We start from the raw sequence: 13415 nt of genomic DNA, 5'->3' as shown, positions 1-13415 counted from the left end.
AAATATAATCATCCGCTTTCTCTTCAAACGCCATATCTACTCTTTAAAAAAATAAATTTGCCTATTAGCAACGTTTAAAATTTTTGAAATCAGATAAGTAATTTTTTTATTAAGATACCAGTCTAAAGCATACACTTTGTATAAACATACTGATATGATGGAAAAGTTACATTATCAAGCTTTTGTACCAGATTGAATAGAGTTAGAATATATGCCAAGTACTAGATATAAATACTTTTAACAATATGACTAACAAATTTTCAGGAACAACCTGAATAACTCTGTGAGAGAATACCAGAATCAGAAATATTTCATTAAAGTGTCACATACCAATACAATACCAACATACAAACATCCAGCCATATTGATTTATGAGATTATCATTAAAATACATAATTATCATTCACGTAATACTACTGAGATAAACAGAAATAAACTAATCAACTACCGATTCGTCATAGCTATTCAATTTAACTGTGATCGTAGTGGTACTGTTAGTATGATTTTTCCTTGTTTTTGAATCATTTTCCAAGGAGGAGCAACAATTCTCTGATTTCCGATGCACTGAAGGCTGAATACGTGTCTTTCACCATTGCCCTGTAACTTATGTCAGTGTTTGCCTTTGTTTTCGTCAGCATTTCCGAGAGAATCCCGAGGTCATTCTGCACGGACAGAGTTCGGAAACCCCCATCTATATCTCTTTCTACGTCATGACGGTATGCATTGTGTAAAGAACCACGCAGTTCTCGAACTTCATATGGCCTGATGCTCATAGCGTGGACTGTAGCTTGCAGCGTTATGATAAAAACGTAAAATTTCATCTTTTTATCTGAAAAGTAGATTTGGAGCATAGTGATAAAAAAGGACACTTGAGTGCCACTCACGAAATAATTTGGTATTTGCAGTTTTTCATTGAGAGAGTACGTCAACTGTGCATGATTGACTGTACAACATTACATGCACATATACATGTACAAAATAAACTTCTCCGGTAATACATTTACACATGCAAAAACCACTAGATTCAGAAGCCGAATTACCTATATGTATTACTTTTTACCAAATTTTCAATAAACTTGAGATTAAAGTACAATTTTACTGGGTGATGCAAATTTAGAATTAGGAGGACTAAAATGCCTCTCCTTCAAAAAGCAATGCGTATATGTTAAATTTCATTAAAGCTTTGTTATAATGCATTTTGAATAGTTTAATAATTTCGACAGATTTAGATTTCATCAAATCCTTAAAAATTTTCATTCAGTCTTATGTTTTGAATCAGATAGCGATCGATTATATTATCCAATTAATTAGATGCGATAATAATGGAATAAAAATGATTTGAAATTATTAATGAATTCAAATCTTGTCAAATCATTCATTTCCTTTTCATTAATCAAGGATACCAATCGCAATTGTTATCAAATCAAACAGATGTAGTTTAAATTGAAATTCAAATAGCTTAAAATTTTCACACTTACAAATTAATTCAATCAAATCCAGCACATTCTCTCCTCGCTAATGTTTGATATCAGTGAAACCGATCGTAAATATTATCAAATCAATTAAATGCGGTTATAATGAAAATTCGAATTAACAGTTTGATCTTTTTTTTTTGAAAAAGTATCATTATATTGGATTATGGTAATGCATCTACCCGTCCAATATCAGAATCCCAGGTAAAATAGTAAGAAAGTAAAAATAGTAAGAAAGATATGACGAAGAAAGGAAGAATAAGTCCTATTAACACAACGGGTCGCCTTTCAGACATTAAAAATATTGATTGATTGATTGTATCTTGCTTAAAGCTGACATGAATTAATAAATATAGTATAATTCTATATGTCCGCCATATTTCTCTGCTAATCCGCCATATTAGTTGGAATTTCTATTGTTATATGTATCGGGGTTCGCATGGTATATAAGGGGACGAGCTTTGCTACGCTTCACTTCATATCAGTGTCTTCGATTTACCTGTGCGGGTAGCTTCGACAGGTAACACGTACATCCCCGATACTAATTTATAGGACATCAAGAAGAAATGAAATCACGTTTTGGAACACCACGCAGTGCTCAAAATTATAATAAACATATTGTACAGTAGTAAATCATTCTAAATATATATATTTGGATAAATATATATAGAATGCCTTTTCTTTACGTGAACGTGCGTACATTTGCAGTAAATATGTCAAAACTATACAAAAATGCGGAGAAATATTTCATCTTTTATCTATTGATAAAATGGAATAAGCAAAGAGTATACAATCTATACCATTCACAATTACTTCAAGTAAAAGGCAAAGACATAAATACTACTGTACTTATAAAAATGGCATGTATGCTCGCCATGAAAACGCATCGAATGCGGACGACTATTTACCTGGGCCTACTCGTAATATCTGTAAAGGACCGCAGATGTACGTGTACACTTGTCGAAAATACTCTAAGTAGTAGTAAAACTCCCTTTATTTGCATAATCCATGAAACAAAACGATAAACTCCATTTGCATTCCAACAGTAAACAACATTGTCCATTCTACAGACTGCGACACACTTAGCCCGTGCCGATCAGCTATCTTCAATCAGGGGAAGTATCAGAGTATAATATTTACCCTGTATTGTGCATGAATCCTTATACCATATGATTTACTGGTCAGAGTATTGCAGATTTATAAATCAGGAAAACGTTTAGGTACATAAATTTGCATATACAACACTGTACGAGTGTATGGGATGAGAGAGAGAGAGAGAGAGAGAGAGAGAGAGAGAGAGAGAGAGAAAGAGAACAACGAGAGGGATAACGACGAGAGAGAGAGAGAGAGAGAGAACCGATGATCTTGTAATAATCGTGCTCTTATTAAGACAAATGATATCGTTAATGCAATAAAAAGAGAACAGTACTAGTAACGCAATATTGCTCTCATCAATTGATAATACAGATTTATTTGATTCATTTAAAGCACGCATTAATTAAAAATTAAACATATTTTTAAATAATGTTATTTTCAATTACTTCATTTTATGCTAATTTGGCGCTCAATAGATCTTATATATCTATGTCATTTTGCGTTATTACATTCTGCGTCTAACTCGACGCAAATTGTACTAATGCAAAATGTAATAATCGAGTTTATCATATTATGCGTCGTTATCAAACATCAAGGGGAGAGGACAAGAGTGTCTGTCACCCACCTTTAATAACAATATACATTTTTTGTTACTTTGTAATGCAAATAAAAGATACATTGAGTGACAACCCCTCCCCCACTTACCCCAGCTTGAAAGTTCTGATATAATAGTAGAAGACACACACCACCACCAATTAAAAAAATGAAGATATGAGGCACTCATAGTAGAGGACTCTAACCACCCCATCCGACCCCCAACGATTGAAGAAAAGGGGGAAATTATTGAGGTAGTCAAAGTAAAAGACTCTTTAACCCTTCACCCCACATTAGGACTTTGAACATCGGACAAAACATCTTGGTTTGTTTGGGTGTTTTGTTTTATTTTGTTGCTGTTTTCGTTCATCTTTTTTAATTATTATTTTGAATGGCAAGAAATTTTGAAGAATCCAATTTTCCATTTTTCTCCCTGTTGTACCCCCCCCCCCCCCCCATGAAAAATGACAATACATGTCTGGTTATTACATGTACATTTTGTTTTGCAACACATGCATGTATACTAATTGTATGGTGCATGTAGAATTGCACCCTTTACCAAGTTTTCCTTCATTTACACAGTGTAAGGAATGGTAAACCAAAATCACAAAACAAAATGCATAAAGACCAAGATATTTTCAAGCGTAGGAACTTCATTCATGAATACATAAATACATGTATTAAAAAAAAATCGCATGCATGCATTGCAGGACTATAGCATTTGTGTGTTTTAACGTTTCTGTAACATGCCATAATGATTACTTTGAGGCTTGAGTGTAATTTATTCATAAATATTTTCATTTCGTAGATCTGGCGCAATGGCCATACCGCTGTACGTAGAAATTTCAAATTCAAATGTATTCGATAAGATGTTAGTATGCATAAATCAGTAAAATTCGTGTTGAGCTTTTATTTGATATGATACAATGTCAATATACTGTAATGCATTAGTAGGATATGCAGAAGGCAAGAGTATAAACATTTTCTTTTTTCATTATCAGTATCAATATCTATATGATCACGAAAAAACATTATATAATTTATATCCGGATTCATTTATATCGATTTAGATCTCAATAAAAACAAAGCTGCATAGTTTGGGAGAGGGGTTTCTAATGAGTCTGATGAAAATAAAAAAGAAGAAACCCAACATTTGCATTCAAACAAGATGTACTTCAAAATGAATTCATTTCTGCTCTGACTGAAAGCATGATTCTAAATTCGGGAACGAATCTTGCATACAAGATAATTAATAGGGGAACACATAAATTCGAGCTCCTTTGGAATTTAATGAAATGTAGATATGCACCTTTCTTTCGACACGAATTGATATGTTGTTTCAGGCACAAAAACAGGGGGTTGGGGTGGGCAGGAAGGCTGGTCTGCTTTCCCCACTTTTTTTGACAATTTCCTTTTTTCCCGTTATTCTAACATACAAAGTCAGTATTTTCTACATGCACAGTTCAAACTAATATTTTTTTTTTAAATTTGTAATGAATTCAATTATAAGCATCAACTCCTGTAAGTTTCCAATATATTGTCAATCGCAAATTTTTAAATAGCTGGAAATTTTTAATGCTTGAAAGCTTACATTTATATAAGTGATCAATTTTCTTTCCTTCTGTGAAATGATATATTAAAAATCGAAGTAGGACGCTCTCTCTCTCTCTCTCTCTCTCTCTCTCTCTCAATGAATATGGACATACAGAGACCGTAAATAAGTATGTGGTTCCAAAAGAGACAACAAAACTATATTTTCGTTTATAAATTTCCTTTCATATGTGTCTTTGTGTAATGAACTGTTTATTATGGATTGCAAATGTAATACACGCATTTGCACACAGATGTATATTTTCGATCATTATTCCCTTATTTGTATATCCAAGTTTGTATATGATCATCGAGAAATTTTGAAATGTGCACGCAATATATCCAACCAGATATTAGATTCCCCATTTCTATAAATTGCAAAACCTCGACCAGACAAGCATTCAATACAGGAAAAAATTTCGACTCTGACATCTCCCCTGATTGAAGACACACTGTTTGGCACGGGTGAAGTGTGTCGCAGTCTGTATAATGGAATGAGAACGTGTTGTGAAGTTCTAACGAGATACAAATGGAGTTTATCATTTTGTTTCGTGGATTTATCAGAATAAAGAAAATCTAATATTTCCGGTAAGTGCACATCTCCGATACCTGTTGAATAGATGCCCGTATTTGATACTTTTTTTGGCGATTATACCTTGTGCATTGCATATTATGCATATGGCATGCACCTTTATTTTGCAAGAATTGATATAAATAATATATTTTATGCTCTTTGCCTATTCCATTCTATCAGTATGTAATTGGCAAATGATTTATCCGCATTTATTTTATTAAAAAATGCTAATACGTGCATGCACTTACAAGTGTGCAAGAAATTTTTTGTTTGGTTTTGTTTTGTTTTTTTGCATTTTTGTCTAACTTATCTAAACTTCCAGAATGTTGCATTAGTATACAATCAATATTTTGTAATTTTGAGCAAAGCATAATGTTTTAAAATGTTATTTTATATGTTTCTCATTCCCTATATATTACTATCGGAGATGTGCACTGGTCGAGTCCACCTAGAAAAATCACTCAGGTGTGACAATCACATTTGGGGTATATACGGGTAGAGTAAAGTAGGCTACCTGAAAGAAATATGGCGGATAAGATGAGAAAGGTGTACGTATTTATTAATTCATGTCAGCTTTAACGTCTCGCTCGAGAATTTTTCACTCATATGGAGACGTTACCAAGACCGGTGAAGGGCTTCAAATTTAGGCCTTTGCTCGGCGCTTACGGTCATTGAGCAGTGAGGGTTCTTTAGCGTGTCACACCTACTGTGACACGGGTCGTCCGTTTTAAGATCATCTCCGAGGACCCGTGACATTCACACCTAATGCCGAGCATTGGTACTGTCACTCCCTTTTTAACAACCTAAAAGTGTGTCGCGGCCGGGATTCGAACCCCGACCTTCCCATGCGGGGCGAACGCTCTAACCTCTCGGCCACCGTGGCTAAATGATAATATTTGTATGTAATATAAAATCTAGAACATTATTATCTGGTAAAAATGATAGTGAACGAATTGGCTAACCCCGGACAGGTTTGCTGTTAAGCGTTCCAAAATTGCAAATTGTTTGAATAAAATCTGGAAATATAAATTTCCATTATACTACTAGTGTTCAATACGTCGCAAACAACACACACACATACCTGTCTGTATCTGTCTGGTCTCCTACACAGATAACTCTCAAGTTTAGATGTGGCTAGACTTGTATATATATATATATATATATAATATTATGAACCAATCCTATCTGCAATCACAAACAGATCAAATTAGAACACTGTAATTAAATATATGTTTCTCAGTTACATGTGCGATCTACGACCCCACAGAGGTATGATGATGAAGCTATTTACAGGTGTATTACATAGCACACAGAGGTATGATGATGAAGCTATTTACAGGTGTATTACATAGAAAGTAGTTGTCGGTTTTGTAAAAGAATCGGACTTAAAAATATCACTGGTGTTTTATAACAGTAAATCGTTCTATCAATAAATGAAATGCAATAAATATAAGGTTCAATTTATCCTCACCTTTTCAGTCATCAACACTACGAAAGTGTACTTACTTCAACGGGATTCCATTTCTGACACCTTTGTATTTGTGCAAACTTCATACCAGCGACGTACATGCACTTTATCTAACGTTTTGTGAGCAAAGATTGATACATTCCGGGAAAGCGGTCAATCTTGGATTCAGTAGTCTTGCATCAAAACGATTGAAATTCTTGTGAAATTGAAAAAGATGGGGGTCTTTTAAGAATTTTTTCTGGTTTTATCCCTGACCGTCTGAAAGAAGCCAAAGTCACTTCTTTTCAAAAAAGATGACCCCCTAAGTAAGAGGGAAACTATAGACCAGTTAGTGTTTTGTATAAACTAGCTTTCGGTTTATTTCGAGAACATGTATATAATAATTACCTGCGTGCCTTTTGAAGGGGACATGACTGTCAATCAAATCTACTTAAAAATTTAGTGGAGTGTAAGAAATCACTTTAGATGACTAGCTATATATAGCTACAAATAAATATGTTGCTGCAATACAATGTTGTTGGATCTATCTAAGGCATTTGAATATCTACCACAAGCGTATAACAATATACATTTATTGCATGATAGTGAGGGAGATATGAAGATTTATTCACCCAAGAAAAATCATATTCCCCGAGGGGAATATTATATTTCTTGGGTGAATAAATCTTCATATCTCCCGGGCATAAATGCAATAAATTGTTTATTATACCGAAACAAAGCAAGACTACAAAAGTGCATTTAATTGAAATTGGAGTCCGCTCATCTATACATTGTATGTAGCTGAGATCGCCCTAACGGTAACACCGCGTCGTCAACGTATTACGGTACGTAGAAGGCACAAACAACGAAATACAGTGATATGATAACCAGTTTTGGTATGCCCATTCTCTATGAATGCTAATTTACTTGCTTGTTGTTGTATTAACCAAAACCAGGTGATTTAATTGTATCAGAGACGAAATATGAAAGTAGAATGACTTGAACTCTCACCAGAGGGCGTATTTTAAAAGCTGCGCTACAACATTTGTGGAGCGTAGCGGGAACGATAACTCTGGGTAGAGATTGGGAGTAATATAAATATGATGGGGAGATATGATGTTTGAGAGGGATATATGAAGTTGTCATCCCTGGCACGTGACTGTCTAGACCAATCAGATTACGCGTTGCATAGAATTCTCATACTGAGGTATAATAGTACCAGTGGGACGTTGAACGAACGCTAAACGGTTTGGTAACGAACGGTTTTGATGGGGGGGGGGGGGGGGGGGTCTAAGGTTTGGGCCGGGAACGGAATGTGCTGGACCAAGATAGGAACGAATGATTGGGCCTTAATTTCAATTTTTCATTTCGGACTCTTTCGGTACTTTTTACACACAGATACACCTATCTTTCTCTCTCTCTTCTGTAATTCCATATTATAAAGATATACCATGAACTATTTACAGAATGTTTGTTGAACACATAAAATAGGGTGTGTGTGCAAAACTGTTTCACAAATTTAATAGCGTGTATTACCGCCATTCTTTACGCCTATGACGCATTGGAATTTTAAGGTTTTAAAAAAAAAAAATTAGGTTCTCCCAATAAAGTAATTTAAGAAATCAAAGGTTTTGTCATTTATTTCTCCGGGAGTGGAAGAAATCATTGCTTCTTTTATCGTTTAGTACTTTTACCGAAACAAGATACCGCGATTTACCTTAAATTTGAAAATTTTAAGGGGGGGGGGGAGGCGCCGGCTGCGTCCCTCTAAATACGCCACTGCTCATTAACTAGTACTTTTAGTCATTCAGGAAAGGATGTGATATTTTAAAACAAACAAAACGTGTAGTTTCAGTTTCCATCTTTGTATATGACGTCGGTCTCAGCAACCCGATTATTTTCGGCAGTCATCGTTCCTGTGTCCGTGTATACGAGCAATGGCGGTTATAGGTGTGCTCTCAAACATTATCCCCTTGTTTATTTTGCTGAAATCTTGCTTCAAATCTTGGGGATTATATTAGTTATACCGATAGGTGTTATTTGATACATAATTGGATAGTTGAAAAATACCGTCTGTTACAGCGGGTATTACTTTAAATAACATTTCCTTTATTGGTATTGATACTAAATTGAAACGAAATAAAAATATTTAGAAAGAGGAGGTCCTTTACTAAAATTGTTGATTATCCTAGGGGTAGGGGTTGTGGTATCAGGGTGGATCCAAAATGGTCAGTTATTGAATGTGTGAACAATAGAAATTATTAACTTCTTGATAACTATCATGATTCCAATTCTTTTCATATTTGGTATGAAGCATCTTTGGAACAAAGGGGACATAAATAGCAAATTTCAGGATTCCTAGGGGCGGGGCAAAAACTGCCCAAAATTGAACCTTCTTCTCTATAGAACCACTTTCGTTTAAGAAAAATTAAATTCATAGTGATGTAGGGGCAGGGAATCCTCTACCAAAATTGTAAATTCCATGATCCTTGGGGTAGAGGTTCTGACCCCACGGTGGGGCCGAACTTAATAGCATCTTTTTAATGTTATTGATACTAAATGGATATTTAAAAAGAGCAGGTAGTACTTTACCAAAATTGTAAATTTGATGATCACTAAATGCATAGTGATGTAGAGCAGGAAGGCCTCTACCAAAATTGTAAATTTCATGATCCCCGGGGTAGGCATTCTGACTCCAGGGCGGGGCCAAACTAACTAAATAGTGTTTATATGTGTAAAACACTTTTTAAAATAGTATCTTCTTCGGTGTTATTGATACTTAATTGATTGATTGAATATTGTTTAACGCCCCTCTCGAGAATCTTTCACTCATATGGAGACGTCACCATTGCCGATGAAGGGCTGCAAAATTTATTATTGCCTATGTTCGGTGCCTACGGCCTTTGAGCAAGGAGGGATCTTTATCGTGCCACACCTGCTGTGACACGGGACCTCGGTTTTTGCGGTCTCATCCGAAGGGCTGCCCCATTTCGTCGCTTCTTACGACAAGCGAGGGGTACTGAGGACCTATTCTAACCCGGATCCCCACGGGATTATACTAAATTGAAACTAAATGGATATTTAAAGAGAGCAGGTATAGTCCTTTACCCCAATCTAATTAAAATCGGACTTCTTAGATCCGCGCCGTATACTCTGCGTAATTTAGCGATTGTGAGCGTATTCTAGGATCTGATTTCAATTGAATTGTCCTTGATCCAAATTGTAAATTTGATAATCCCTGGGAAAGGGTTCTGACCCCAGAGTGGGGCCAAACTTAGTATATGATATTTATGTGTAAGTTTGCTGATACTGTATAAAATCTAAATACATACTTAGGAATAGCAGAAAAGGGTACACAAAAATTGGTTAATTTTACAACCCAGGGTTTTGACTCTAGGATGGGTCCAAATTAGTCATATCTTTTAATGTTTTAATGTTAATACACCTATCATATAACGTAAAGCCTTTCATCAGTGTATGCACTTTTGAGGGAATTGAATCTTGTTTTATACTGTTGCTGAACATTAGAATTTAGCTTAGATATTCAGAACAGGGTTATTTTTTAAAGATACCATAGCCCTTGGGAGTAGTGATACTTCTTCACTAGTACTCAGGTGACCGATAAGGCCTGTGGGCCTCTTGTTTTTATATCGTCTCTATAAAGCATTTACATTGCTAAAATGAACTCCTAACTGCTTCGGACGCGATAATTAACTTTTACTTAACTTTTAAACATACATAATATCTTTACCGCTAGTAAAATTGTATAGATGAGTGAACAGTTTTCCAATGGGAAGCTAATTACAAACACATCTTTCGCTGTGGTTCTCACCATTAACTTTATAACTACATATACTGCTTTTCACACATACAAATGTACACACACACACATACACACCCATCCGTCCGTCTATCTATCTATCTATCTATCTATCTATCATTAGAATTCAACAATACTCAACATCCGAAGTGTTGGATCTAATAGTAGATCTATACGAGGTCAAATAAATAAGGATATAAAAAGCACTAAAAATGACCAACGACACGAACAACAGTGAATTGATAAATTTTCGGGACGACATCACCCTTCTTCATGTCTCATCCGAAGGACCGCCCCATTTAGTCGCCTTTAAGGGGTACTGAAGATCTCTTCTAACCCGAATCCCGTAGGGTTATATATTTATTGAAAGTATTTTCAAGAATAGCAGGGCCACTAAATGATACCGACAAGCAAATGTTCCCAAGTTGTGTGGATTCAGTTTTTTTTTATGCCCCTGAGACTAAAGATGGGGGCATATTGTTTTTATTTATTTTTACCTGGCTGTCTCACTCTGTCTGATAATTTAACCTTGCTCATAACTTTTGAATCGTGAGTGATAAGGTACTCATATGTGCATTCTTTGTGACAAGACCTCTCTGGCATTTAAAACATTTTAACCTTGTGACCTTGACCTTAGAGTTTGATCTACTTTTAAGAAAATCTGAGTCCAGAACTTGGGTAGATCTTTCATATTTTGTATGTAGATATCTTATGACAAGACCTTTCATTTTAGTATGATCTTTGACCTTGACCTACTGAAGAACAGCAAGTTCAAGTTACTAAAGTCATTTATTGGTATACTATAGGCTTGAGACATCCCCATATCGGGTCAATTCAATTTCGGTTATGTCGTTATCCTTTGGGTTAGGTTGGAGCCACAACATGGGGTCAAATTTTTTTCACGGGAATATATAGATTGGGGAATAAATCTTTGAAAAATCATATTCGTATATTGTAGCGCTAACAGCAGGGCCAGTAAAGTGAGCGATGTGACCCATTGAGCCCCTCGTTTAGTTTTCTACATACCCTATAAACCAATTGCAAGCAATTGTCACGGGGAGAGTACATAATCGTTATTCATTTCCACATTATTCCATAGTTTAAACCAACACCGAGCTAACATCGCATTTCCAACATCCTGCATTTTGTGTTGGCCCAACGTCGGGCCAATGATAATGGTCCAACGCCAATATTACACTATATATATTTTTATTTATGTTTATTCACCAATCAAGGGCCCGGGGGGGGGGGGGGGGTTACAGGTTAACAAGCAATTAATTACAACAATTAAAATAAATAACAATCATTCAGAAGTACTAATACTGTCAGAATTCACACTTCTGCACTGCACACATCTATATATATATATATATATGTGTGTGTGTGTGTGTGTGTGTGTGTGTGTGTGTGTGTGTGTGTGTGTGTGTGAAATACTGATTGCAGACAAGATTTGAATTAACAACATAATATATATACAATAAAATAACCAGACTGATTCACACATCTAAGCACATCTATATATATATATATATATGTGTGTGTGTGTGTGTGTGTGTGTGTGTGTGTGTGTGTGTGTGTGTGTGTGAAATACTGATTGCAGACAAGATTTGAATTAACAACATAATATATATATACAATAAAATAACCAGACTGATTCACACATCTAAGGACAGTGCCAGTTTCAGAGACAGCGGATAGTGATAGTGTTGCGTGAATACATATAAAATCGTAATCAAATCAGTATAATTATAGTTTCCCAGATAGCATGACTACGTTGGGCCAACATTGGTAAATGGTTGGATGGTAGGCGTGGGTAGACAACATTGGTAAATGGTTGTATGGTGGGCGTGGGGTATAGACAACATTGGTAAATGGTTGTATGGTAGGCGTGGGTAGACAACATTGGTAAATGGTTGTATGGTAGGCGTGGGTAGACAACATTGGTAAATGGTTGTATGGTGGGCGTGGGGTATAGACAACATTGGTAAATGGTTGTATGGTAGGCGTGGGTAGACAACATTGGTAAATGGTTGTATGGTAGGCGTGGGTAGACAACATTGGTAAATGGTTGTATGGTGGGCGTGGGGTATAGACAACATTGGTAAATGGTTGGATGGTGGGCGTGGTGTAGACAACGTTGGGCCAACATTGGGCCAATGTTACCATGCCAATCTTCTCAACCATGTTGGGATTTCTATGTTGGCCCAACGCTGGTCCAACGTAAATCAACTTTTATTTGCTTTATTTTCCGAAGATGTTGGGATTCTGAAGTTGGCCCAACGTTTGTAATGCATCTTTAACAAAGATGTTTAATTAAGCTGGTAATAGTACGTTGGCCCGATGTTAGCATGAGTTCTCTTATATATCAAGTGTTTCAAGTCCAATGTTGGCCGAACATTGTATTGCGAACTAGGGGAGCATTACGTTGGGCCAACGTTGGTTCCACGTTTGTAAACTTTCTATATTGATGCTGCCGCAATGGTTGTGTTGCAAGATATTTGATTGCATAACATTAAAGAATGCTGAATTTAAGAGACAGGTTATGAAATATTTAGACGACATTCTTTGTCCATGCTGATTGCATGTAATTGGATGACTGCATTAATTTATATTTGTTGTTAAGAACAACACATCAGCAAGTTTTTTGTTCTATTCTTTGAATTTAAGCGGGTGTATGATTATTTATTCAGTTTTAAAATCCTAAGCTCAAACTTTTAATTCAATCTTACATGTACATGGCTTCATTCATGAGAGTTGCATTAGAAGACTGGAAAAGGTTTTCTTTAATTATGATAGTATAAGTTCCCCGAGACAGGATATGAA

General features: G+C 35.6%; 1 long non-coding RNA gene across 1 annotated transcript in view; it reads right to left on the bottom strand.

Annotated features, from left to right (window-relative positions):
- Nucleotides 1-89: 89 nt before the first annotated feature.
- LOC125646074 (uncharacterized) overlaps nt 90-13415 on the bottom strand; it is a 16654-nt gene continuing 3328 nt past the window's right edge. Inside the window, exons 2-3 of the long non-coding RNA XR_007359568.2 lie at nt 6407-6510; nt 90-829 (exon numbers count right to left, since the gene is read on the bottom strand). This is a non-coding gene — a long non-coding RNA (uncharacterized LOC125646074). The remainder of the gene's footprint in view (nt 830-6406; nt 6511-13415) is intronic.

Source organism: Ostrea edulis, chromosome 6, assembly GCF_947568905.1.
Source record: "Ostrea edulis chromosome 6, xbOstEdul1.1, whole genome shotgun sequence".
Taxonomy (NCBI): Eukaryota; Metazoa; Mollusca; class Bivalvia; order Ostreida; family Ostreidae; genus Ostrea; species Ostrea edulis.
Note: the sequence above shows the minus strand (reverse complement) of the source record. Positions and strands in the feature narration are given on the sequence as shown.